The sequence below is a fragment of the Poromitra crassiceps genome (assembly GCF_964638095.1).
Source record: "Poromitra crassiceps genome assembly, chromosome: 1".
Taxonomy (NCBI): domain Eukaryota; kingdom Metazoa; phylum Chordata; class Actinopteri; order Beryciformes; family Melamphaidae; genus Poromitra; species Poromitra crassiceps.
In genome coordinates this window covers 85,617,786-85,644,318 of record NC_139623.1, presented here as the reverse complement: position 1 = coordinate 85,644,318, position 26,533 = coordinate 85,617,786, and the positions used below count along the sequence as shown (strand labels likewise).

The window sequence follows — 26,533 nt, the reverse complement described above, 5'->3', positions numbered from 1 at the left end:
AGCATATAACCATATATACAAATTGATGATAATCAGATGTTTCTTAAGATCATCATGTCAGGACTAGTGCCATCTCCCTAATTATGAAAAACGATGCACTAATTATATATGTATACCAAGGTACAACGCTATAAATAACTTGAGAACATCTGAGCTCAACATGTAATGTCAATAATCCGGCAAGCACAGACACTGACATTTCCTCCCACCCACCTCCGTTCTCCTGAAGATCAAACAAAAGAAAACATTGCATGCTGAGGAGCTCCTCTGCTTGCCATACCGTACCATCACACGCACCATCCAAGCACACACTCACACACACACAGACACAGACACACACACACACACACACACACACACACACACACACACATGCATGTTCAATCAACAACTCGAACAAGTAATGGCTGCTGTATTGATTTTTGCTCGTACACACATGTGCACACCCACACGTTGACTGTGGATATTAACCTGGTAGGCCCGCTTACAGGATATTATATGACATTTGCAGTGGCGGTTCTTGAACCAGGCACAAGAGGCAGTCGCCTGGGGCCGTGTCCACTAGAGGGCCTCGCAGACCAGAGCATTTTATTTATTTATTTTTTTGCGAGGAGCAGTCGGCTACCAGCGGTATGTTGCATTGTCAGAGATCAATTCAAGTGTGTTATCAGAGCAGGCAGAACAATGAAGAAGCGTTTCAGAGTGGTGCAGAGAAGAAAAATAGGCAAGTGTCTACTGATGGAAGTAGCTATATGCTGTGATCCATCTCACCAGTCTTGTGTCTTTGGTTGAGAGTCGCACATGCACATTTCAGACACAATAGGAAGCATCCGCTCCCAGGCATGTGGGAAAACGGCATAACAACAACATTACTGATGGGGTCAGAGATTTAACTTGCACACCACACATTAGGCAGTCCCACAGAGCTTTGCAGTGTCTCGCCAATTATTCGGTCTGCAAATGGTCCACGTGACTGACATAAAGAGCTGTTACAGCGTGTCGTGTTGCTATGCATCAAACAGTTGTGTTTGCCTGTTACCGCGTTGCACGTTTCCCTATGAAGAAGAGTGACGATCGTCCATAGTAAGTAACTAGCCCGTACATACTATCATGTGTTTAACGCTAGTACTTTCATACACATTCATACCTGTTTTTGTTATTTCTATTGAGCCCGGCTGCTTAGTGCTTAGTAACTAGGTGATCAGGCATGATGATGGTGTGTGTGTGTGTGTGTGTGTGTGTGTGTGCCTGCCTGCATGTTCGTGCGTGTGCACGTGTGTCTGGGAACATTAAGAACTTTTTTTAGTCAAATTTCAATGTAATAACTCAAGGAATATATATTTTATGAATTGCTAATTTGCAGAGTCGGTCAACAATAGTAGTAGTAGTACTAGTAATAATCATAATACACAACTCAACTAATAAATAATATACATTAAATTTTGTCAGGTGACAGAAGCAGTCCAGCCAGGTAGCTCAGACAGAGGAGAGGCTGTTGATGGAGGTTCTGGGTTGTGGGGTTCAGTATTGTGACATGTGTGAACAGAGAAGCTTCCTGACAGTTCCAGATGGACTGTGTGTGATTAATGGATATCTTATTTGTTATTATTACCTACATGTTTACAGATCACTGGTTTCAATAGGCAACAGTACAGTAGGCTACCTGCCAGTCCATTCAGCTGGACATTTTGAGTAAAGGATTCATTAATGTGCTACAGCCTTGGTATATGTGTGTTAAACACACTCATAGTCATGTTAACTATGTATAAATTAAGCCTGTAGATGACATGAAGTGGCGGTCAGAAATCTATCATAAATGCAAAATGTTTCTGGATGTGTCCCTACCAATGTTAAAATCCAACCTACACCGTTGTCAGGAGCTATATGATTGCTTTAAGCAAAATGGGGGGTGTCACACACCGGTCTTCGCCTGGAGCCTCCAGAACCCTAGAACCGCCACTGGACATTTGTAGAACGTTATATGCAGCCTTTTGTTAAGCGTAAAGAACCGGCTGCACAAACGCCATGTGAGCGTTCACCATGTAGCTGAAAGTAGAGAGCGCACCCTAGAGCTGGCTATCGGTACTCGATAGCTTTAATTTATCAACCGAAATAACCCACTACCAAGTAGTATTGAAACTATACAGTCAGATGATGCTTGCATTTGATGCTTTTAGTACACTATGCATGCAACGATATGAAAATTGCATGTCAAATTTCATTGGCCAAAATAATTGTGATTCAGGATAATCCCGATAATCATCGAAATATACGCTTAATCTTAAAATGGCACTAAAACATACTGAAATCACTTTTTCACCATTTTGTTAAGAAGCAAGTAGTTAATATGTAGTTACATGGTACCGGACATGTAAAGTGGAGTGAGTCTATTCAACTGTAGTTCATATGTAGTTACATGGTACCGGACCTGTAAAGTGGAGCAGGCACGTGCACACATAGACATGAAAGGGGACTTGAGCCCCTGCCTTTTTTTCAGTCTGTAAAAAGTGCCTTTTTTTTTCTTTTTTTTTAAAATTATAATACATTTTTCATTTTCATTCCAACAACACATGAACAAAACAAACAGCTCAGACACATGAAAAAATAAAATAAAAATTGCCCTTTCCTGACCATGAATGCATTTCTAATGATGCTTTGTATGGAAATTGCCCTTTCCATGCCATCACTGAAGGCAGCATTCAAAGAGAAATGCCTTTTCCGAGCTCTCTTGGCCTTGAATGCACCATTTGTAATAGGCCTCTGCATGGAGCAGTGTTTTTCTAAACCGCCCCTGAAGGCACCAACCCAAAAACGCACGTGGCCCGTCCCCACCCACTCCAGCAGTGCGCACTCCACTCAGCCAGAGCAACCATGCAGACGGACAGCAGCAGCACAGGCGCACACAGTTTGACAGATATATCAGTCAGTCAACGTGAATCAGGTATGTATGTTTGTCAAAGTCTCATCCTAAAATGAGATATTCCTCTAAATCTGGTTAAAATCGGAATATTTAAAATGAGTTATACCCCTAAATTGGCCTTCAAATTGCCTCAAATCCAGACGGCGGCTGTAGTGCCCCTTTATGAATTTGAGCCCCTGCCCCTCTAATGTTCTCTGCACGTCCCTGAAGTGGAGTGAGTCTATTCAACTGTAGGTCATATGTAGTTACACGGTACCGGACCTGCTGGCACAGTCACACTGCAGAAATGCATTCATATTAATCAATATTGCCTGTCTTTCAAGCTACAACTAACAAAGTATCAACATTTTCCCCCAAGTCTCTGTTTATAATAACAAAGCTATGAAGTGGCAACTACATCTGACATACAGTTATCCTCTCAAAATCCACTAAGAAAGTTGGAATCACTCATGGCTGAGTGGTTAAAGCCGCCTTCTTTGCAATCTGAAGTTCAGTGGTTCGAATCCACCACTGGGTTTTAGCAATCTCTGTCCCAGGCTGGAGCTTCTTTACAGGTCTGGTACCATGTAACTACATATGAACTACAGTTAAATAGACTCACTCCACTTTACATGTCCGGTACCATGTAACTACATGTGAACTACAGTTAAATAGACTCACAGGTACGGTACCATGTAACTACACATGAACTACAGTTGAACAGACTCACTCCATTTTACAGGTCCATTACAATGTAACTACATATGAACTACAGTTGAACAGACTCACTACATTTTACAGGTCCGTTACAATGTAACTACATATGAACTTTATTTATAACTATTGGTAATTACTGTGTAATTACATTTGGTGTTCATGTGTAATTACAAATAGTTCATATGCAACTAGGGTACCTGTAAAATAAAGGGTTACCCTATTTTTATTGCATCATAGGAGGACACATATCTTATCTTTTTGTGAACATTATTTTTAGTGAAAAACAAAAGACAATAGAGCCGGATGGTTGTTGTCATCAGGAGATGGGTGTGTAAACTGGTGGTGTTGGTCCCAACACCACCAGAAGACACCTTCCTCCGCTCAGGCTCTGCAGGTGGGTACCTCATCTCTCTGTCTTTCCTTAGTTTTGAGTACAGTAGATAGTATTTCCATGATACTGACCAAACACTCACTATTCAGTGATGGCTGTCGGAAAGAAGCGCTATTTAACACGATTTTTATTTTTAAAATGTTTATATTTAAGGGTACTGGTATTGTAATTTTTTAAACAATACCCAGCCCTATAGTGCACATGTCTATGCATATCTAAACACACCATAAACATACACAACACAGAATATGCCTTACACTTTGTTTGCACTTTTAAAGCTGCACTAGGCAACTTTGCACTTTGGTGATAATCGTTAAATCTGCAGTGTCTCAATTAGTAGAGATGGGACGATCTTCTCTGTTGCAACCCCGTTTTGTGATTTAGGCCAGGAAGACGCATGCATTTTTTTATTTTAAATAGCACAGCATTAAATAAAGCCCGGCTTCTCCTTAGGGACACTGGTATCTCAAATCCCTGCAAAAACACTGCATAACAGGGGGATGTGTTCAAGTCAAATTCAATTTGACAGATCACAATGACATTTAAGATCATGTTCCACAGGTCACCATTTAAAATGAGCTCTTTGTACCCAAGTGGAGATCAGATACATTTCAAAGATGACAAAGTGGCTGAACCTGCAACAGTGTTGTGATAAGCTCAAATGAATTCAACATTTAAATAAATCCACATTCACTCTTTGCATAGATACCATCAGCTGTGCATCTCGGATTGATGTCGCAGTGGATTGTTACAATATACATTATATCCACGGGGCAAAATGACACTTAATCTTTATAATCGCAATGTCCATTATTCAAAACGATGTATCTCCTTATTTGATGTCATCCTGTTACAGATTGTTGTCATGCTATTTCAGGTATATCAACACCATCTAATGGCACATTGTACTATGTTTTCGCACCATGTGACCTTCCAACAGGGATCCCCAGTTGCTGCGATATTACAATGAATACTTTCTGATCTGATGCCTGGTTTATTCAGCCTAGGTTAAGACTATAACCTCATCAAAGTCATGTTTTTGCAAGTGAGCTGCATACATTTAAATAAATATAGTCTAGACTAGAGTGAGAATTCACAGGGGGATTTATACTATTTAAAACCAAGATTTGGCAGCACATTTCCTCTCTGTATATGAATGGTGAGATATTTTACTTTTGCGTGCCAATTCATTCTATTTTAATTCATGGATGTTATAACTTTGGCATGACTTTGCAGAGATTGGAAAATAGTCTTTTAAATCCAAGACACTGAAGTTTGAGCGAGCTCACAGATGTATGCAGGTGAATTAATTGAAAAATACATTGTTGCTTGCCCGATTAGTCTGCAGTCTCAGTGAGTGCAACTTATCACAGACAGTCCACAAGATGTCGAACAGGGTGCTTCACACACCCAACAACATTTGCTAATAAATCACAGGGAGTAAACAGAGCAAAACAAGAACTTTCAGTGTCACTGATTAAGACATTCAGGCCAAGTTGCAATTAGTGTGGGTGTGTGTGTGTGTGTGTGTGTGTGTGTGTGTGGGGGGGGGGGGTGATAGTGAATGGAGGGCAAGAGGGGTGTATGTGTGTGTAAAAATGTGAAGGAATGTGGCTGTGAGTGGAGGGGGAATCACTATCAGCAGCCAGGCTGACAGTGTAAGGCTTTGGTGGGGCTTACTGTATATGATGAGATGCTGTCAGACGAGAGACACTATAGCAACTATGAGTCACACTAATGCCATAAAACAAAAAGGAAAACTATCAAGAGCAAACACTTGCCATCACTTGTGAGGGACAGGACATGCGGAAGTACTGTACCAAAAACTGCAGTTCCTCGAATGGCCACTTGAGTCTGACTGCAAAAGCGAGTCATCCCCCATAGACCCCCATGTTAAAATGCCCAACTTTACAGCATAAATAAACATGTTTACAGCCTCGTACAAAAAATGGTCTACAGTGTTTATACAGTGTACGGCTGCAAAAAGAAGTCTGATTGTATAGAAGTGTGGAAATTACCTGAATTCTCACTTGATTTACTACCTCAGTAAACACTTTCCTAATGAGTTTATGGTCTCAATCGCTAGTTTCAAGTTCAAGTCTTCTTCAATACAGCATGATGTTGTGTCCTGGTGGCTCACCTGGTAGGATGTGTACGATGGAGGCTCGGTCCTTCGCGCGGTCTACGTGGGTTCGAATCCGACCCGAGGTCCTTTGCTGCATGTCATCCCCTCTTGCTCCCCACCTTTCCTGTCTGCCTACTGTCCTATCTAAATATAGGCAAAATTGCCCAAAAGCTCACCCGGCCGCGCCACTTTATGCAAATTTTACCAAGCGTTTGCGGTATTATTAGGAGCACTATTATTCTGCTATTCTTTGACCACGCAGACAAAATTTCATGCAAATCAAAAATCTGTCGCCCAGCTCGCCGATCACAGACCAACAGCAGGCGGCACTGCAGCTCTTCTCGTCCAAGATGGCGATAGTCAAAAGGCCAAACTCGCAGGAGACCTCAAACCAATGGGTGACGTCACAGTGGCTACGTTCATATTTGTATACAGTCTATAGTCTATAGACAGTCTATAGTCTAGTCTAAAGTATATAGTTTATACAGGCTGCCGCAATTACCAAAATACCACAGTATTTATGGAGCTTATCATGCAGTTGCAATACTACTCACTACATAAGTTGAGCTAATCATAATAGCTTTGTTCTCTATGTTCTATTCACCAGTCAGTGCTGCTAACATACCTGGCAGACGAGACACTAAACATATGAAAATCACACATCATCACAACAAGATCACATCTTTCACTATCAAGCTAGCTACAGCACTTCAGTGGCCTCACAACAAGTGAAACCTAAAATCTTAATTTTTGAAAGCAAAGTACACTGTCTTCAAAAGTGCCTTGGTTGGGGGGTACAGTGCAACAGTGCAGTCTCCCAAAAAGCATGCTTCCTCCAGCTAGGTTGAGGGAAATGATTTATATTTGCAAAGCACACTGGGGAAATGTTATGTGGTGGTTATAAAGCACCCCAAATAGAGCTTTCTAAACGTGTTTCAACGTGTGTGTCTGCAGGCTGTAATAAAACAGTTTTCCTCAACTGAATGATTTTGGTTTTGTTAATTATTTTTGCACCACTTAGGCTATTTCAATCATGAGAGACCAGTGGGTAAAATGTAACGAGCGAGCTGTATTCACTCCGGAGCAGGCGCCGCCACATTATGCATCATCGGCGGACGTCCGGAGCAGGATGCCCGGCGCAGGCCACGGCGGAGCAGGCTGTGGGGGGTTTTCTTCCGGAGCAGGTCGCCCGGAGCAGGCGCCGCCGCATTATGCATTATCAGCATCAGACTGGCCGAGGTTCTTCTGGAGCAGGGTGCCCGGAGCAGGCTGCCACATTATCGGCCTTGGACTGCCCTCTGTTCCTCAGCATCCCCTGTTCCTCAGCAGCCCTCGGACGGGCCCCGTAGCCCCTCTGTTCCTCAGCATCCCTGGTCTTCGCCAGCCTACGTGGCCTACATCCGTCCGGAGCAGGCCGCCATATTATCGGCCCGAAGTTAAGATCCCTCCCTTCTCAATTGGGGGGAGATCCTGGGTCATCCAACTCTTCAAGCGGACGTTCCAGAAACGCAACCTCCTTAAGCAGCATGGCAAATGCAAACCCGTGCAGAAGCACCCTTTCATCGCATTTCGTTGGTGGTGGTCCCCCCGAAATCATAGCGCCAGTAGTAAGCCGCCGTAAGTCGCTCATTGTGCAGGGGCGAGTCTAAAGTCATAGCGCATCAGTAGCAATGCTCCGAAGTAAGTCGGTGGAACAAGTGTTCCCTTCCAGCGCTCTCCCCGAAGTTATAGCGCAAGTCGCTCGATGCGAGGACATGAATTCAGTGCACCGAAGTAAGGCGGATGGCTGGCCATCCAGTTTTGGGGGGTGCTAAAGTTATAGCGCCAGCAGTAGTAATGCTCCAAACAGTGGCGGACTGCATAATCGGGCACGTCGGGCAAATGCCCAGTGGCCTGCCCTGGCCTGGCCTGCCAAAAAAAAAAAAAAAAAAAAAAATCTTTTTTTTTTTTTTTTTTTTGCAGGCCAGGCCAGGCCACTCACTGAACAGCAGGCCAGGCGCCGCCTACTGGTTTACTAGTGGTTTTATTACTTTAATCAGGTTTAAAGTGGGTGCATCTCATTGTAAAATTGGACTTGGCCCAAATTGGGCTTCAAACGGCCCAAATCGGGCTTCAAACGGCCCAAATCTGGCTTTAAACGACCCAAATAGGGCTTCAAACGGCCCAAATCTGGCTTCAAACGGCCCAAATTGGGCTTCAAACGGCCCAAATTGAGCTTCAAACGCCCCAAATTTTTGCCGCGCCGGCCCGTATCGGCCTGGCCTGCTTGGTATCTAATGCCCGGCCTGAATTATGATCCCAGTCCGCCCCTGGCTCCAAAGTAAGCAGGTGCAGCAGTAGTAATGCTCCGAAGTAAGCCGGTCGAACAGGCGTTCCTCTTCCAGTGCGCTTAAGTCACTGGAGCCGGTCTAGGTTGTGGTGAGTCCAAAAATGTTAATACAGCGCGCCGCAGTAAACCGGTGCGGCTCCACCCAGCGCCCGCTGTATTGCTGAGGCCAAGCCGGTCGGTGGTTTCTTAAGTCGCTGAAGTAATTAGGGGTGGTTTTCGTAAGTCGCTGAAGAGACTGAGCACGCCGACGTAAGCCGCTTGGCAAACAAGTGATTGTTGTATCCATCGCCCGCTGTATCGCTGAGGCCAAGCCGGTCGGTGGTTTTCGTAAGTCGCTAAAAGCCTGGAGTTGTCTCTAAAAGTGAGTCCTTCCTTTTGGGGGATTCTCTATCCTAGTCTGAGCAGATGCCCTCCTCTCTCACCACAAGAAGAGAGGCATCTTACCACGGAGTCATTACGCCAAATAATCAGTTGCCATGCTGCCATGCCATAGAATTAGTTGCCATGCCATTTGTGAATAAAGCTTGCTCGTTAAATTTTACCCACTGGTCTCAAATGATTGAAATGTTGGTCTCGACCAGTGTTGGGCACGTTACTTTAAAAAAGTAATATATTACATATTACTCGTTACTATTTTCAAAAGTAATATTATTACTTTACTTATTACTCCATGCCAAAAGTAATTCGTTACATACACGTTATATTACTTTTCCGTTACATTCCACACAAATGGCAATAGGCCTTTTTCACTGCAGCGATTTTGTGTCTAAAAGGCAGGAGGTAACACAGGTGCACCAAGATGTTAATTAGGGCTTCCAACTTCCAGTCCATTTAGGTGTTCCAGTGCCGGAGCCCTAATTAGTTAGTTGGTTGCACCTGTGTATACTCTGTCTTCTAGACACAAATGGCCGTTGTGAAAAAGGCCCATAGCGTTTTTCTCATCAAAATGCAGACTTTGCGGTGCGAATGTGTGAACTAGGTCTATTATGTGCCGTTCCATTTAAACTAATCGCTTTGCCAGAGCACAGCTTCAGTTCCTACAGAGATGCTTGATGAAGAGCACACCTGGCTGATGACAAGATGCAATCTTTTAAACAGCTTCTGTTTTATAGAATGCAGTATAATGCACGGCCAATGCAAACTCAATACGTATAGGCTACATCTTTGCGTAACAAGTTTGTGTCACAAATAACATTAGCTCTGCAACATTAACATTAACCTGACAATAATAACAGCAATGTTTGATGTCCACCAGCTTGTGAGTTTTTACGTTATCTCTGTATTTTAACAGTTTTCCGGTTTCTGTTGTGCTGTCCTCTCGTCTCGTAACGTTAACGTTAGGAAGTTTGAGCTCGTATTTTTCACAGTGGAAAGAGTGTTAGTAGCCTACCTGTCCTGGACACCGTTTACATTTGACTTTGATGTTCGTGTTACCTTTCTTCCCGACAAAAACAAAGTCATGGGAATATATCCAGCCACGGATTTTCCTCCTTGGTTCAGCAGGGCAGAGAGGGTGCTCTGAATGTGCTCTGCGGTGACGTCACCTTGTTTTGGGAGCGTTAAAAGCCATGCTGCTTGTGATCAGTGAATGCCGACTGCGTGTCGTTTTGCAGCGCAGCGGCATCACAGAATGGACTCAACAAAAGATGTAACGAGTTGTTTTATCTTGAAGTAACGGTAATATTATTACTTATATTCTATTAGTAATTCGTTACACTACTCGTTACTTGGGAAAGTAATATTATTACAGTAACAAGTAACTAGTAACTCGTTACTTCCCAACACTGGTCTCGACCTAGTTTCAAGATGAGAACCAATCATGTTACCTCATATCACAATAGGCATCAGCGCTCAACATAAGTCAAGTGTAATCCAAGTGTGACGTCATTATGACATGTGTCTCCTGACTCATCACCCCATCCTCAATAGCCAATCAGCCCCTGTCAATATGTCACTCCGTGGTAAGATGCCTCTCTTCTTGTGGTGAGAGAGGAGGGCATCTGCTCAGACTAGGATAGAGAATCCCCCCCGTAGGGAATTCTTCAGGAGTCAAGACGTTGGTGGTGGACTGGGGAGGTGGGTGGGGCGAAACGCAGCTTCAGAGGATGGGATACGATCAGCCCAGATACAGCGACCATGAGTGATCAGGGAAAGAGGATGATGACACGCATGGCTATATGTACTGCCACGTCATAGCCTCGGCAGTGACATCATTACCAACATCATATTGACATATTGACAGGGGCTGATTAGCTATTGAGGATGGGGTGATGAGTCAGGAGACACACGTCATAACGGACGTCACACTTGGATTACACTTGACTTATGTTGAGCGCTGATGCCTATTGTGATATGAGGAAACATGACTGGTTCTCATCTTGAAACTAGGTCGAGACCAACATTTCTAATAACTGCCTGAATGCTGCTGATTGTGTGTAATAGGAAATTCAATTAGCGTAACATTTGATCTCACTCTTTGCCTCTACTTTTGACATTTTCGCAGAGGTTTTCAATGGGAGAGGAACGGGCGGCTCCAATCCAAATTCTGGTGACAAAATGAAAGAAAACATGACATTTAGGCTATAAAACAGGCTGTCGAGATGCACTTGACAACACATGCACACAGTTCAGCTGGGGGGGAAAGCACTCATCTACATACTGTACATGTACAGTATTTCTGTATGTAGCTCTCAGAAAAATAGAAGTATACAGATACGCTAGGTTTAGTTACAACAGTCTCTAGAGTTTAAACAGAATGGTGTGAAGAGCTGCAGTTCTGCAGACAAAGAAAAACAAAAATGCTTTGTTAATGATAGAGGTAAGAGCAGGGTTGCCAACTCACACCTTTCTGGCGTGTGACACTCTTTCACCTTGGTTAGAGACTCTAACCAAATTCCACTCCAAGGAGAAAATGTGAATCAAGTGCAATTCCTTTGAAGTGGAAAGTTATGAATGAACAGTGTTTCTCCTAGAATGGAGTTGTAGCAGTGGTGCTGGCTACTTTTTAAAAGGCTGATGGTGAATTGAGTCCTGATTAAGTGCGCGTACGCATGATTAAGCCCATGCTATCAAAATCTCACTCCAGCCAGGTATCCAAAGTTGGCAACCCTGGGTAAGAGGAGAATGACCATGATGGTTGGAGCTGACAGAAAGGCTTCAGGAACTCAGATAGCAACATCTCAGAATGCAACATGTCCAACCTTGAGGCGGATGGCACTTTAGTAGCAGTTGACATTGACCTGAAAGCTGATACCTACTGTACCAAGTACAGGACTGGGCCATATGGCCTAGAATAAAATCTTTTTGTTCCACACCTACACCCAATTTATGATTTGAATCATCCCCCCCCCCCCCTGCAAAGCAAACTATGTACTGTATATCGTTAGCCTCATAGCATAATTGCCTATATTGCCTAATATGCAATATAGGCAATTATGCTATGAGGCTAACGATATGCAAAATATATGAAACGCCAGTACATCTGTACTGTCTTTCTACTTGATAGACAGAGAGTGATCCGTGTAACAGTAGGGCGTCCCGTCTGCTTCCTTATACAATCCGTGCTGTATTTTTTATCCAGGTTAAAGTGAATCTCTTTTTTTTTTATCTTTACACATCATCCTAAATCATACATTTTAATTAATTGATCTATTTATCACCCCGGCTTACTACCATAAGTAGTAAGGTGTTGCTAATAAACTGCTCAGTGAGTAGAAATATACAGTAATAGAGCACCGCAGGAATGAGTCTGGAAGTAGCATGTTGAGTTTACGGAGTACGTTTACTGAAGATTATCCTGCTGAACACAAATTACCACTCCCATAAACTTTTGTTAACCACAGACCTTATTTTATGCATTTAAGTGAAATCCCCATTCTAAAACCCCATTCACTTTTCTCAGTAAGCTCAAACATGTCCGGGACTTCCGCCTTCCACCTACAAAAATGCGTCATCCCTGTGGTACTCTATAGGCTATCTCCCTCCCCCGCTACAGTATCTCCCTGGTCTTCAGCTGTAGATGCCGTGTGGCCGCGGCCAGGAAAAACTTTTGCTTTTCACTGAAAAGGTTAAGTGCCTTTTAGATAAAAATCCATGTGTAGGAACTGTATTTCTTGACCTCAAGAAGGCTTTCGACACTGTCAACCATCAGGTTCTACTATCTAAACTCTCTTATTTCAATTTCTCAGCGGATGTTTTGTTATGGTTCAAGTCATATCTTTCTAACAGAACACAGTGTGTTTCTGTTGATGGTGTTAAATCTACTTACCTTAACAATCATGTCGGTGTCCCTCAAGGATCCATTTTAGGGCCTTTACTGTTCTCCTTATATATAAATGACCTCCCAGATGTTTGTAAGGAATTAGGCGTCCTGATGTATGCTGACGATGCAGCCATCATTGCGCATGGTAAGGATGCCATGATAACTGCATCCAAGCTAACTAGTGCATTGGCCCAGGTACAAGCATGGTTACGAGACTCATGTCTCATGCTCAACACAAAGAAAACTGTATGTATGATGTTCACCAAGCGACCGAATAAGTTGAGCAGATCCTATGTCTTCCTGGAGAGAGAAGAACTGGAACTAGTATCTCAGTTCAAGTACCTTGGAGTTATTTTGGACTCTAACCTCACTTTCAAAAAACATGTAAAAAAGGTGTCCAATACAGTTAGATTTAACATACAGAATTTCAAACAAATCAGGCCTTCTACAACAGCATGAGTGAATACTGGATTCTGATTGGCTAGCAACAGTGGTAAATAGGCCAACAATCTACAGTTCGGCTCCAACCGCAGTATCACTCCGCTCCCTGATGAATGAAGAACACCTGTGCTGACTCCGCCCACTGTTAGCCTGTCAGTCTACAAATCTCTAACAAGGAAATGTCCGATTTCGTAGTAACGTTTGATTTACTGGGTGGATTGAGTTTTGAGCAGTGGTTAGATGAAGATGAAGGTGAAGTGAACAAAGAACGACATGGTGAAATTGGGGAGAGAGAACTGGCTGAGCTTGAGTTGTCACGGAGTGAACCTGGGACTGTCAAACAAACAAATTGGGCAATGCGATGTTTCCAGACCTGGTGTGCTCAAAACGGGCTGCTTTAGATAACTGTTTAAATAACTGTACTTTTACAGGCAATGTATCAATAACTGTGAATCCCGTTAAGGAATAGGTTAGTTGTTTTTTGGCTCAAAGGCAACTAAATGTTTAGTGCAATCATTGATCTTGTGTATGGAACTATATTCTGTGGCGGAAGGATAAATGTATTCTGAAACCAGTAATGATTGTAAATAAATGAATTGAATGTTACAATTGTGTATTTTTTATATTATGTGGTAGCTATTGTAGAAAAGAAATTTACCACTCGAGGAAGGGGGTTGTGGCCACATTTACCACTGGTACAGGGTTTATGGCACTCGGCTTCGCCTCGTGCCACAACCCTGTACCAGTGGTAAATGTGGCCACAACCCCCTTCCTCTAAAGTGGTAAATTTCTTAACTTTATCACAACGGATGCGGCTAAAGCCTACCTCCACTGTATGATTCTCTCTCACATAGACTACTGCTCCACTGTTTGGTCCTTCGCTGGTGTCACTGTGCTCAAACCCCTTGAACAGCTCTATAAAAAAGCCATCAAGGTGTTTGACAAAAAACCACAATCACATCATCACTGTGAAATCTTAGAGAAATATCAGCTCCTTAGCTTTAACAATTTTAGAACATTTAAAAGCACGTGTCTAATCTATAAATGTTTACACGGCGTGGCTCCTCCTCCTCTAGGGGAGTTCATTAGAAGGAAGAATAGAAATTTGAGCACAAGGGCAGCAGCTAGGGGGGACTGTGAAGTCCAAGCTAGAAAAACCACGTTCTCAAAAAACACCTGGTCGATCAATGGCAGCACTAGCTGGAACACACTGCCTATGGCTATTAGGGAAAGCCCCACTTTTGCGTCATTCAAAAGCCAGCTCAAAAACTGGCTTAAAACAAACCAATTTTGTGAACACTAGCTTAATAGCTGCCTTCCAAATCTTCTTCTCTTCCTGCACTAGGCACTTCACCACTTAAGTGTAGCACTTAAGAGAGAGTAGAGTAGCCTTCCATATTGTATTTATGTATTGTTATCATGTAACCTGTCGAATGTAAGGTGCAGTATTCTTCTTTTAGCACTGACATGCTGCATGTACATCCTGTCTGTGTTTTGCTGTAATTTTGATGTCTGTAATGTTGTGGTATCTCTTGCGATGACACGTTACATGTATATCAGTTTGTGCGTTGAATGAATGTAATGAGTGATTGTTTTGATATTTATTGGGGGGGAGAGGGGGGGGGGGGGGGGGGGGGCACGCAGGCTGCACAGAAACCACACCACGCCACCACATCAGAAAACACTAGCCAGAGTCAGTGAATGTGCTCGAAATTAGAGTGCAAAAGGTATTCATAAAAGTGACTATATCTTGGAAAGTAAAAAAAAACGACAGAAAACCCTTGAAAGTGCACTTTTTTGAGAGGCTGTCATTTCATAATGGAACTGTCTAGAAACAAAATTTCTTCTTTGGAAGAAGCAGGAGTGTTCAATGTTTCATTAAAGTCCAGTCCCGTCAATATAGCCCTAATAGCTGTTTTCAACTGAATGGAAGTGAATCTGGCACAGGCTGCAGACAATTTTACTGAAGCGCTGTGGCACTCAATGTGTTAAGATGAAGGTTAAGTACAAAAAACTTTAGTGAAAAATGTAAACTTCTAGGTAAGAGTTGCGCTAGTTCAATGTGAAACTACGTACATGGAGCACATTTGCATTTTACAACATTGTGTTTATTTCATGAAAATAAAATTATGGCTAATTTTGTTATTTCATATAGGATTTATTGACAGTAAGCAATGCGTAAAAAACAGCTTTATCCTTTAAGTCAATAACTCAATCACACTGAAATAGCGGATGGAATGATATAATATCGTGACCATTGCACTTACTAGTGGGCATCTGTCTGCGGTTCAGACAAATTGTACTGAGCTCTGTCCTTAGCTGGCGCTTCATGTGAGGTGTTTAGTTCATAGTTTTGACAGAGCTCCCCCCAAGGAAGGCACCTTGCTGACAAGATGCACATTAGGTCTCAAACCTTTACATCAGACACCAGGCAGTCTCAAGCCTTTACATCAAACACCAGACAGTCTCATACCTTTACATCACACACCAGACAGTCTCATACCTTTACATCACACACCAGACAGTCTCATACCTTTACATCAAACACCAGACAGTCTCATACCTTTACATGCTACACCAGACAGTCTCATACCTTTACATCAGACACCAGGCAGTCTCATACCTTTACATCAAACACCAGACAGTCTCAAACCTTTACATCAAACACCAGACAGTCTCAAACCTTTACATCAAACACCAGACAGTCTCAAACCTTTACATCAAACACCAGACAGCCTCATACCTTTACATCACACACCAGACAGTCTCATACCTTTACATCACACACCAGACAGCTTTCAAATTGGCTGCACTTCTGAGATCCATTTGGAGAGAGGCCAACAATGGGTGGCACTGTCAAAAAGTCTCCTGCCATAACGCTCAAGTGACAGTTGATATTAGGGCTGGGTTAAAAAAAAAATCGATTCTCCGATTTTTAATCGATTTTTATTTTAATCCTTTGATATCGATTCATATGTCCAGAGATCAATTTTTATTTATTTTTATTTTCGGCCATGAACGCACCACCAGCCTGCCTCTCGTTCTTCGTGCATGCGCAAAGCAATCTCTCTTGGTGAAGTCAAACCATTCAACATGGCGGACGCCGGCAAAACTAAAGGCAGATATGTCTGGAACAATTTCGGATTCAAAGACAAAAACGAGCTTGACAAAAGCAAAGTGATTTGCAAGATCAGCCGACCGGCTCCCTGTGTGAACTCACTGTTGTGAGCCAGATCTCCTGCTATCTGAAGGCAAGTCGTCCGGACTGAAACAAAATAGACTGAACGATTCATTAGAATTACCAGCCAACTCTTTCGTATGCAAGGATATACGCCCATATTCCGTTGTGAAAAATGAAGGCTTCAAAAGGCTCCTGAAGGTACCCCAACGTGAACTACGTTATGGTGCGACGCAAACATCTGAATGTAGACCGCTGCTATAGACATACCGTAAATTCCGGACTATAAGGCGCACCGGTATATAAGCCGCAGCACCAAAATTGACTGTTTTTTACATATATAAGCCGCACCGGACTATAAGCCGCGGGTGTTTTGATGTTTAATTACCATATGTAAGGGTTCGTGCACAGAGAGGAATGTCGGGAAAGAGATGGCTGTTTGGGGAAGCTCCCATTTATTAACATTTCAACAAAACAAAACAAAAGTCAGGTCACTAATCCCCAGACAAAATCACACAACAATAGGCTATATGTGCAGCAAACGGCTGTAACCAGAGAAGTCAAGTCACTAATCCTCGTCTTCCTCTTCTTCCTGCGTACTGAAACCACCAAAGTCCTCATCTTCAGTGTCGGAAACGAACAGGTTCAGGGTGGCTTCGTCAACCACTCTCCTCTCTCCTTCATTGTCACTCAAAACCAACGAACTCCTCTTCGTCACTGTCGGCATCGAACAGCCTCTGAAGCCTCTGACGGCCCTCAGCGCCAGCTGTGGCGGCGTCATCCTCTTCATCCCGCAGCAGTCCAGCGTTTTGGAACCCGTTGGTGATTGTGGATGTTTTCACACTCCTATAATATTCCGTGATCTTCCTTTGTGTGAATTCGCCGAAGTTTGTGATTTTCTCCTGGTAGTCGGGAGGGAGTTGTTCAGTAGTTCTCGCCCGGACGGACAGTCCCTTTCGTCTCATGAATCGGAAGCACCAAGATGGGCCACCTATGAAATGTTCAATTTTCATTTCGGTGGCGACTGTTTTGGCCTTCAGTCGGATCTGCACCGTGGAAACGCCTCGGCCGTCTGCTCTCTGGGTCAACACCCAATCTTCAAGGGAATCTTCAAGTTCGGGCCATCTGCTTTTATGACCTCTGAAGGACTTTTTGGTCTTCTTGCACTGAGACAGTTCCTCCTGCTGCACCTTCCAACGCCTCACCATTGACTCGTCGATGCCCAGGTTACGCGCTGCTGCTCTGTTTCCCTCTTTTAATGCGAGATTGACTGCTTTCAACTTGAAAGCTGCGTCGTGTGAATTTCTGCGTACCTTCCCCATGGTAAGTGAGAGTGTTGCTTCTACTGCTCGTCTTGTTGTGAATATTCCTTGATCTTCCTTTGTGTGAATTCGCCGAAGTTTGTGATTTTCTCCTGGTAGTCGGGGGAGGGAGTTGTTGGCCGAGTGGCCGTTTGCTTACCGTAATTACCATATGTAAGGGGTCACGCACAGAGGGGATTGTCGGGAAAGAGATGGCTGTTTGAGGAAGCTCCCATTTACCGTATTACCGTAACATTTCAACAAAACAACATAACACAACACCACCTTTGTTTATTTTTACAGTGCACACAGTGTCCGCGGTGTGGTGAAAAGAGGGCAAGAGAGGAAATTAAAACAGAAGTGGATTTATAGTTAGAAAGAGTGCTAAAAAAGAGAGATTTTATTTGTATTTTTTTTTTTTTTTCTGAAAAAATCCATAGATAAGCCGCACCGTTATATAAGCCGCAGGGCCAAAAAACGGGGAAAAAGCCGCGGCTTATAGTCCGGAATTTACGGTAATCCCCAACATGTATAAATCTGTGAAACAAAGCATCAAAATGAAACTGCAGTCAGCAGAGAGTCGGCAGCATCTCACTATATAAACAACGACGAGTGGAGCCGCCCTCAGCCTCATCTCTTGTTTTGATATCGAGTAGTGACTGACTGCATTACTTTACTAAAGAAAGCACTGATGGTGTCAGTCACTCTGCTTGTCACACTGATGCTGACTGGAGAGTCTGCACAACTTGCAGCACATATCACAGTATTGTGTTGTTCAGGGCTGTAGTTTGATTGTGGGCCAAATGGTCATGACAAAAATAAAATAAAAAGTATATTTGTATTTTGTAACTGCTTTGGGGTGAATTATTAATGTAATATTTTTGAATGATGCACCAGGTTAGAGTTCCTAGTACAATTTACAGCTTTTGTTCTGAGAATCTTTTTCATATCCAAGCTAAATTTGTATTTTAACTTAAAGAGTAACTAAACACTCATTTTGAAGCTATTTCTGCCCACAGCATATTTTTGAAAGATGCAATACTGTCAACATTCTGGGAGGGGTCTTGGTCCTTGCCATTTTCAACAGTTCCAGCCATTAAGTACTGATATTTCATATTCATTTGCTGTCAAATGTCAATATTAATACCAGTATATGTGTTACATAACTGGACAGTCATGTAATTCAGGTTACAGCTCAAAAAACATGTTTTAGTATCACTAACCAAATCGATATTCAAATTAATCGAATCGGAATTTAATCGAATCGGGATTAATCGATTCGGAACCTTGCGAATCCGAATCAAATCGATTCTTGAAATTTGAGCCAATACCCAGCCCTAGTTGATATACTGTACTTTTCTCAATTGCACTTAATGCCAAAGTGCTTCTTTCCAGTTTCAGTTGTGCCTCTAATTAAATTGTTCACTTTAGACTAACTGTGCCAAAACCAAGTGACTCACTATCAAGACTATCATATATTTGATTAAAAGTTTGACACAACACTGCAGGGGATTTCATATAGGGTGTGGGTGTTTGAATGAATGAATGAATATTTGTAATTGCATTTATTGAGTGAAGTATTCAGTTGGGTAAATGTATTCCTTGAATGATATAATCAGACATTATTTTTACAACAATAAAATATTCAAGATTTCATTGATCATTCAGGATTCATTCCAAATATGCAATGTGATCAGTTACGTTTTCAAGGATTCAAGTAACCTCTTGGAGGATCATTTATACTAGAACATGCTCAAGCAATTGTGCACCGCACAGAACCGCCAGCCACCTTATTATAGTAGTGAGATGTGACTTTTCACAATTTAAAATGATGAAAAATGGCAGTTTATTATAGCACATTTGAAAACCAAATGTCAATGCTGATACTGAATCCTTCCTACAGCATAGCAAAATTAGCATCTACTGAAACCCAGTGTTTATGCACCTAGCAGCCAGTGGCGGTACGCTGCTGCTGAAATAATGACTGCCACTGCTGAATTATTGAGAAGAGGGCTCTGTCTTATCTCTTTAGAAACTAACGTTATATTATTTTGTGCTATGGACACTTCATATCCAGGTCAATTCACACACCTGTGATTAAAGCATATACCGTAAACAAGAAAATGTAATGTTCTGCGCGTTCACGAGCCCGCCTCTCTTAGTGGCTCCGGCCGGAAATACACCAACAAAACTCTACGAAAACCTTCAGGTTATAAGTGTCGGATACTCCTTCTGGAGTATGTAATATCAACTAGATTCATGAATAGAATCTGAGGAAATTTATTATACAGTAGTACTAATTTGGTTCCTTATTAAGTAATTATGATTATAATTTTTTTTAATTTAAAATGTATAAAAGTAAAAATGTATTTATAAAACACGGGTGGCACGAAAAGCCAGACAAATTGTGTCTGACCCTGTACATCCCCTTTTTAATGAGTTCACAAAACTGCCCTCGGGACGACGCTACAGAGTTCCTGCAGCAACCAAGAACATCTCCAAAAAATCTTTCATACCAAACGCAATAAATCTGCTAAATTCATAAACGTCAGACTCATCCACATTAGAACCATGTCCGTTATCGCTGTCTGTAATGTGCTGTTGTCCTGTTGTCTTGTTATATGTTGTATTATGTACCCTATCATTTCCTGTGCTGTGTACTGTGTCTGTGTACTGTACTTTTCATGTGTGCAAGCAAACCTGTGAAGCCAAAGACAAATTTCCACATTGTGGACAACAATAAAATTGAATTGAATTGAATTGAATTGAATTGAATTATTGTGTTTATTGTGTGATAGGAATTAATTGTTGGTGTCCATAGAATCACAGAGAGGATCGATTGTACAGTAGTCCACACTCCAGATCAGTGAGTGAGTGGCGGTAATGCACCTTAAAGTTGTTTTCCAGCTGCCATTAAAACCAAAAGAAGAAGAAGAAGAAGAAGCAGAAGATAAACCAACGAAGAAGAAGAAGGTTACGTTCGCTAGCGAATGAATGTCAGCAACCAACAACACAGAGTCCAGTGAAAAGTCCACACAGACAAAGAAAGAAATGTATCTAGTGTGAAGCCCATCTGGGGGAAGTAGAGTTGGGGCTGTGTTTTCGGTTCATGGAGAGACCTTGTATTAGCTGCTGTGATGTGGTTTTGGCCGGTTAGATAATGTTAGCTGCTTGCTAATTTGGAGCTAATGGATGTCCCACCCAGTCATTTACTTAATGTTAGCTTGATGCTAAAAGCAGCTAATGAATACAGATAATCGAGTAGCACCAAGAAGCTGCACTAATAACGTTACCGTCTTGTATGGATAATGTAACAGTCCTAAATGTGGTGAACGTTACTACTGTTATGGAAGATTGTTTGACTGTTAGTTTGGTCGCGGGACTCGCGGCCAGCTCAGACTGTAGGGGTATCAGGCTATTTGCTGGCTCATGCTAACGTGAGTATATCCAGTTTCCACTTCCCCGCAGCCAACGCAAGCAAAAACATGCATGACCAAACATGCCACAATAACATCCGCTAATTCACGCAGCCATATCGAGGCCGATCTGGCCGATAAATTGTCCAGGTTGCCGTTTTTAAGTGACTTATCACCAGCTAACGTAAAGGCCACCACAAGCAGGCAGTCTGGCTCGGCTCAGTGCAGATAACTCAGTTTTAGACCCACGTTGAACCTGGTTTGTGGATGAGGAAGGCGTGAATTGGGGGGACTGAGATGGAGGGGAGATGGTAGAAAGGTTGGGAGGGCCAGAGTTGTGAGCGATGGGTGGAGGGGAGGATTGTGATGGGGAATAAGGAGGGAGTGAGAAGATGCAGCTTGAAAGCATAGACCTTTTGGATTGTTGCAGTAATTGTGTTTTGTGTGTCTGTTTTCCCACGGTGCTGGCCAGCAGGCCCGCCTGGGTCAGAAGATGGCAAAGTCAGGACACTCACTCACACACACACATGGACGTTTAGTGAAGGGGGAGGGGCTAGGGAAGAGGGGCCGTAACTAGGGATAGGAAGGTCATAGAGTTGGGATTCGAGGGGTGGGTAGGGGAAGTGGCTAGGGGGATGTAGGTGGTGGGGGGAAGGGCAATGAAGGGGGAGGGGCTAGGGAAAAGGGGCTGTCACTAGGGACAGTAAGGTCATAGAGAGTCAGGATTTGAGGGGTGGGTAGGGGGATGTGGGCAGTGGGAGGGTGCGTGGTGAGGGCAGGATGAACTTTCTTTCATCAAAACCAAATCTGAAATCATACTTTTAATATATTTACAAAGAAACGTTTATCTGTGAAATAATAACATCTCACTTTGTATTGTTATTATGAGTGTTGCATGGTTGAGGAAATGTCTCATGTTTGGAGGGAAAGCCTTCAGGACTGGGTTATATTAGCTGGTTTGTTGTCCTCAGTTATCATGCTTGTCCTCAAGCATAGTATGAAAAAATAAATGGGTGGTGCTGTTCTTAGGTTAGGGTGTGAAGACATACTGTAAAACTAGTTACTAAGCAGTACGTAATTAACTATAATAACTACGTATTATGCATTATGCATTGAGGTCTTACCCTCTTTAAATCAATTTTCTTTGTAAAGTAAAATAAACAAATGCATGACTTTTCACCCATGTCCATGATCTTGTTCTTATTATTAGCTTCAGGCTCTGCTCCTCTTCAGTTTGCTGCTGTCCTCCTCTAGCATAGCACACAAAAGGCGTGCAGTGATCTCAGAATCATAATGTAATAGCATTGGTTTTTAAATCCTGCTTTTCTCAAACCAACTCACAACGCAGATAAGGTGCTTTCCACAAGAATCTAAGTCCAGGCATGGATTTCTTGATAACAGTGAAATCCCAAGAATGACAACCTCAAACACACTGGCGATATTCTGCTCACCCACACAACCCGCACCCTGCCTCCTATCGTAGCACAATACTATTTCCCAGAAACCAGAAACCTGAGAATCCCAGCTTTGATATGCAGCATGTCACTGTCACATTAATATTTAAGGTGCCAGACTCCAAAACGGTAAGTAGAAGAAGCCGCTGCTTTACTAGTATTGAGAAAGACTTTGATAAAATAAGAAAATAACAAATGCCGATGACTATATGGCCGTTATGGCTATGAGGACTGCATTGAATTGAAAATAGACACATCGGCGACTCAGATGACCCCCCCCCCCCCGACACACACACACACACACACACACGACTCCCTAGAGCCCATGAGTATAAAGTAACACGGGCTCTCTGTATAGTAAATGGATGAAAACACTCAATATGGCTGTATGCTACTTTCCAATTCAGGCCCTTGCAGTCCTAAGACCCCCAAGTAGTCACAGGAAAGGAATATGCAGTGTTCTGTGAAGTGCTGTGCATCTGTGATATGATATGAGGATTACAAAGAGGATTTTTCACTCATTCATAGGCTTAAAAGTGATAGAAAAGCAAACAAACTCCTAATGTGAATGTGTTTTGTAATGATCATCACGATACACTAACCTAAATGTCAGCACCTATGGAAAAAGGTCAATTTGCCGGTACTACAAGCCAAGGTGTGATTTGCATATCCATCTGGAAGTGTTTGAGAGAGTCTGGCTGCAGAGAAGGTTAGGACACCTTGAGCTCCCTGGGAAAGTACTGGTGACAAAAGATTCCTATTAAAGAAAGATTATTGTTTTCTCACCTCGCCATGCCGAGCCTTCAATCCAATGGAGCACACTGGATGAATATCATAACTCATACTGCCATTTCCTATGGTACTACAGGGTCAGAGGCGGGAGCCATAGGGAATCCAGTTCTATCAAAGTGCTCCATCAAAGTCAAGAGGTGAATCAGGAATACTGGAGAAATACTGTCCATTTGAAATGTGTGATGGGCATTTAAAGGCCCGGGCCCAGTTGCACAAAGCACCTTAGGTTAAGATTTCCCTTAGGGTCCAAGGTAAGGTGTCCATAAAATAGAATCGGCTGCACAAAACACCCTTAAATCTTGTGCTTATGTTTTCCTTAAAATGTTTAACCTTATGGAGAAGATTTAAGGGTGTTTTGTGCAGCCAATTCTATTTTATGGACGCCTTAACTCCGACTAAGGGAAATCTTAACCTAAGGTGCTTTGTGCCACGGGGCCCCGAGCTCCAGTCACAACTTCACTGTTGAGTGAATGTTGACCCACTATTGGCTTTGGTCCCAGGTCATTAATTTGAAGATGTTGTGCTCAAATTGACTGTGACAGCTGAACATGACTTTTTTTCATCCATTCTGAAACTGTAGATGGTTCATGGTTCACATGTGCATGTATTGGCTGTAAACAAGAGCTTACAAATTCTAGAACCCACCCTAATAGGGGTGGTGGGGGGGTCGATACAGCATAGCATCGCAATATTTTGTGTGGCTACTGTATATATCGTATCCCACCAATGCCAAGTATCGCTATCCTTTAGCATATAAATTGTCAATTACATGCAACATTCATGACAGGTGTTTATGACAGTGTTGGTCTGTCTGCTTGACAATCCCATTTTTCTGCAGTAAAAATGATTGAAGTGAGATGAACAGACTGGAACCTTCCTCTCGTTAGATAAAACAGATGTTGACCAAGTTTTTTCCTTTGGGGACATAATTTGCAGTTGAAAAAAGGTAATAAATAGCTATATATCACAATATCGCAATACTCAATATATCACAATACTAGCATATCACAATATTGCAATACATAGTGTTAGATGTTTCATCCATGTCATTCAAATGAGGGTGGCAGAGTACGATCTCCTATAATGGTTTGGAGAAAAACAATGCTAAAAAAAGACATAAAAACATGAATGTTTAACCCCTCCCCTTTACGTTTAACCCCTCCTCTTTCACAAAACTTTCCTTCATCAACATACCGGTATTCAGCAATGCCACTTGGAAGGCTACATATACTGTAGTTGCAACAGCTAAAGTGCTTGTGTTCTCTGAAGTGAACACAAGACATGCAATAATACAACAAATTATTATCATACATTATTCATAATTACCCGTTCAGTATTCATCTATTCAAGAGCAAGGTCATAGTGGATATATGCACCAAATGGATGATACTGCCTTGTCACAATTAATCATAAGATGTAGATAACTGGTGGGCTGCCTCCAAGCTCATGTCAAGGAATCCTCATCATTACAATGGTGGGAGTAAGCACAGATTGCTCTAAGTGCACACTGCCAGTTTGATAATGGCCAGCATGCAAATATTACACCATTAAAATTGCACTAAAATATCTCAAAAGTCTCTTCCAAGAAAGTGCTGGGAACAACAAAATAACTAATCCGGTTTGTAAGTGATGTCGGATAGAAACAAACAAATTTAACACATGCAGAAATGGGGCAAATGCCCAGGGTCTCACGGCTCACAACATGGACTATTAGCTTCCTATCAATTACATCTCCAGTCTCAAATCTAATTCAAGTCAGTTCATAAACACGTTATTGGGAAAAAGGGATAGCTGCCATGGGAGTGAGTGTGACTGACTTCTCCATTACCCTTGTATAAATTGAAGCATCACAGAACAACTCACCATGTTAGACATAAAACAAGAACGTCTGTTTCACTCTTGAAGGGTTCAATGAAGCCGGGCTCTCACTGAGGGCTAACACTTGAAACGATGATTGTGACAAATGTATAATAATCGTCATCATCATCATCATCATCTGTATTTGTATAGCACCTTTCATACACGAGATGCATCTCAAAGTGCTTTACATCAACAGAAGGCAGATAAGCGAAAGATAAAATATAAAGTTCATATAAAATATTTACATATTCAAATATTCATATTCATGTAAAATAAAAACAATACATTGCATTAAAATAACCAAATCAAGTAAAATAAATAACACAACAAACACAGCAAATACTCTCACTTTTAGATGCACATGTGAACCCATACATTTTAATGTCTGAACAATAGTTTGTTAGCAGCTTTATGGCACAATGTATATCTATACACATTGTTTTCAACATTGATACAAAATGGTGCATCAGTTTAACTGATGGGAGTGGAGAGTGGTGGGAGAAGGAATGTAAGCTAGCTACATTAAGATGCCATTGCCTAGCCATCGACGGGCTCGGTAAGTCAGATATCTAATGCGGCTAATGTTGCTAACACAGCTGTGTGACAGTGCCAATCCCCATTTAGCTAGCCTAACTCTTTTAACTCATTCACCGCCAATGACGTCTTTGACGTGTTATCAGAAATAGCCCTCCCCGCCAATGACGTGTTTGACGTGTTTTTGTTTTTATTACTGCAGGGCGTAGTTTAAACACTTCCCCAGCCTGTCACATGGTATCAGGTCCCTATCATCTAAGACAACACGTGAACAAACACATACCGCAGCTGTTGTTTTGAAATTGAGCAAGAGGAAAAGCAGAAAACTGGTAACGCTTCCTTGTGCAGACAGGAGAAACGCCATTGAAACGCGCCTCGGCGCGCTGCACGAGCTGGAGTCGCCTTCCTCTGTGCCAGCCGGGAGAAAGTAATCAAGAGATGTGTTTGATCAGCGGAGGAATGAGGAAATGATCGATCAGTTTGCGAGGGCGGTGAGGACGTGTTGAATAGCCGAGGGGAAAACGGGAACGATCAGATAGCAGGATGATATGACAGGGAGACATGGACGAGGACGGGTGCAAAATAAACACACAACAGCAAGGCACAAGGCAGAAGCGGCATTCAGCCCGCTGTCCTTTCTCAAGAGCTATTCAGTTCATGAAATCGCTGGGCTGCGTGCCCTCCAGTGTTGCTCCTGGCCAATCCCAGCGCCACAGGGCGTGGTTATTGCTTATCCTATGTGGGGTTAGAAATCTAAAAGGGGGATCGGGGATCGTGTGTGTGTGTGTGTGTGTGTGTGTGTGTGTGTGTGTCTGTCTGTCTGTCTGTCTGTCTG

The 26,533-nt window shown here is 42.5% G+C and overlaps 1 protein-coding gene across 1 annotated transcript in view; it reads right to left on the bottom strand.

Moving 5' to 3' along the window:
* Positions 1–26,533, bottom strand: part of opcml (opioid binding protein/cell adhesion molecule-like) — a gene marked incomplete at both ends in the record, with an annotated part of 498,196 nt that overhangs the window by 294,407 nt on the left and 177,256 nt on the right. The window lies entirely within an intron of this gene.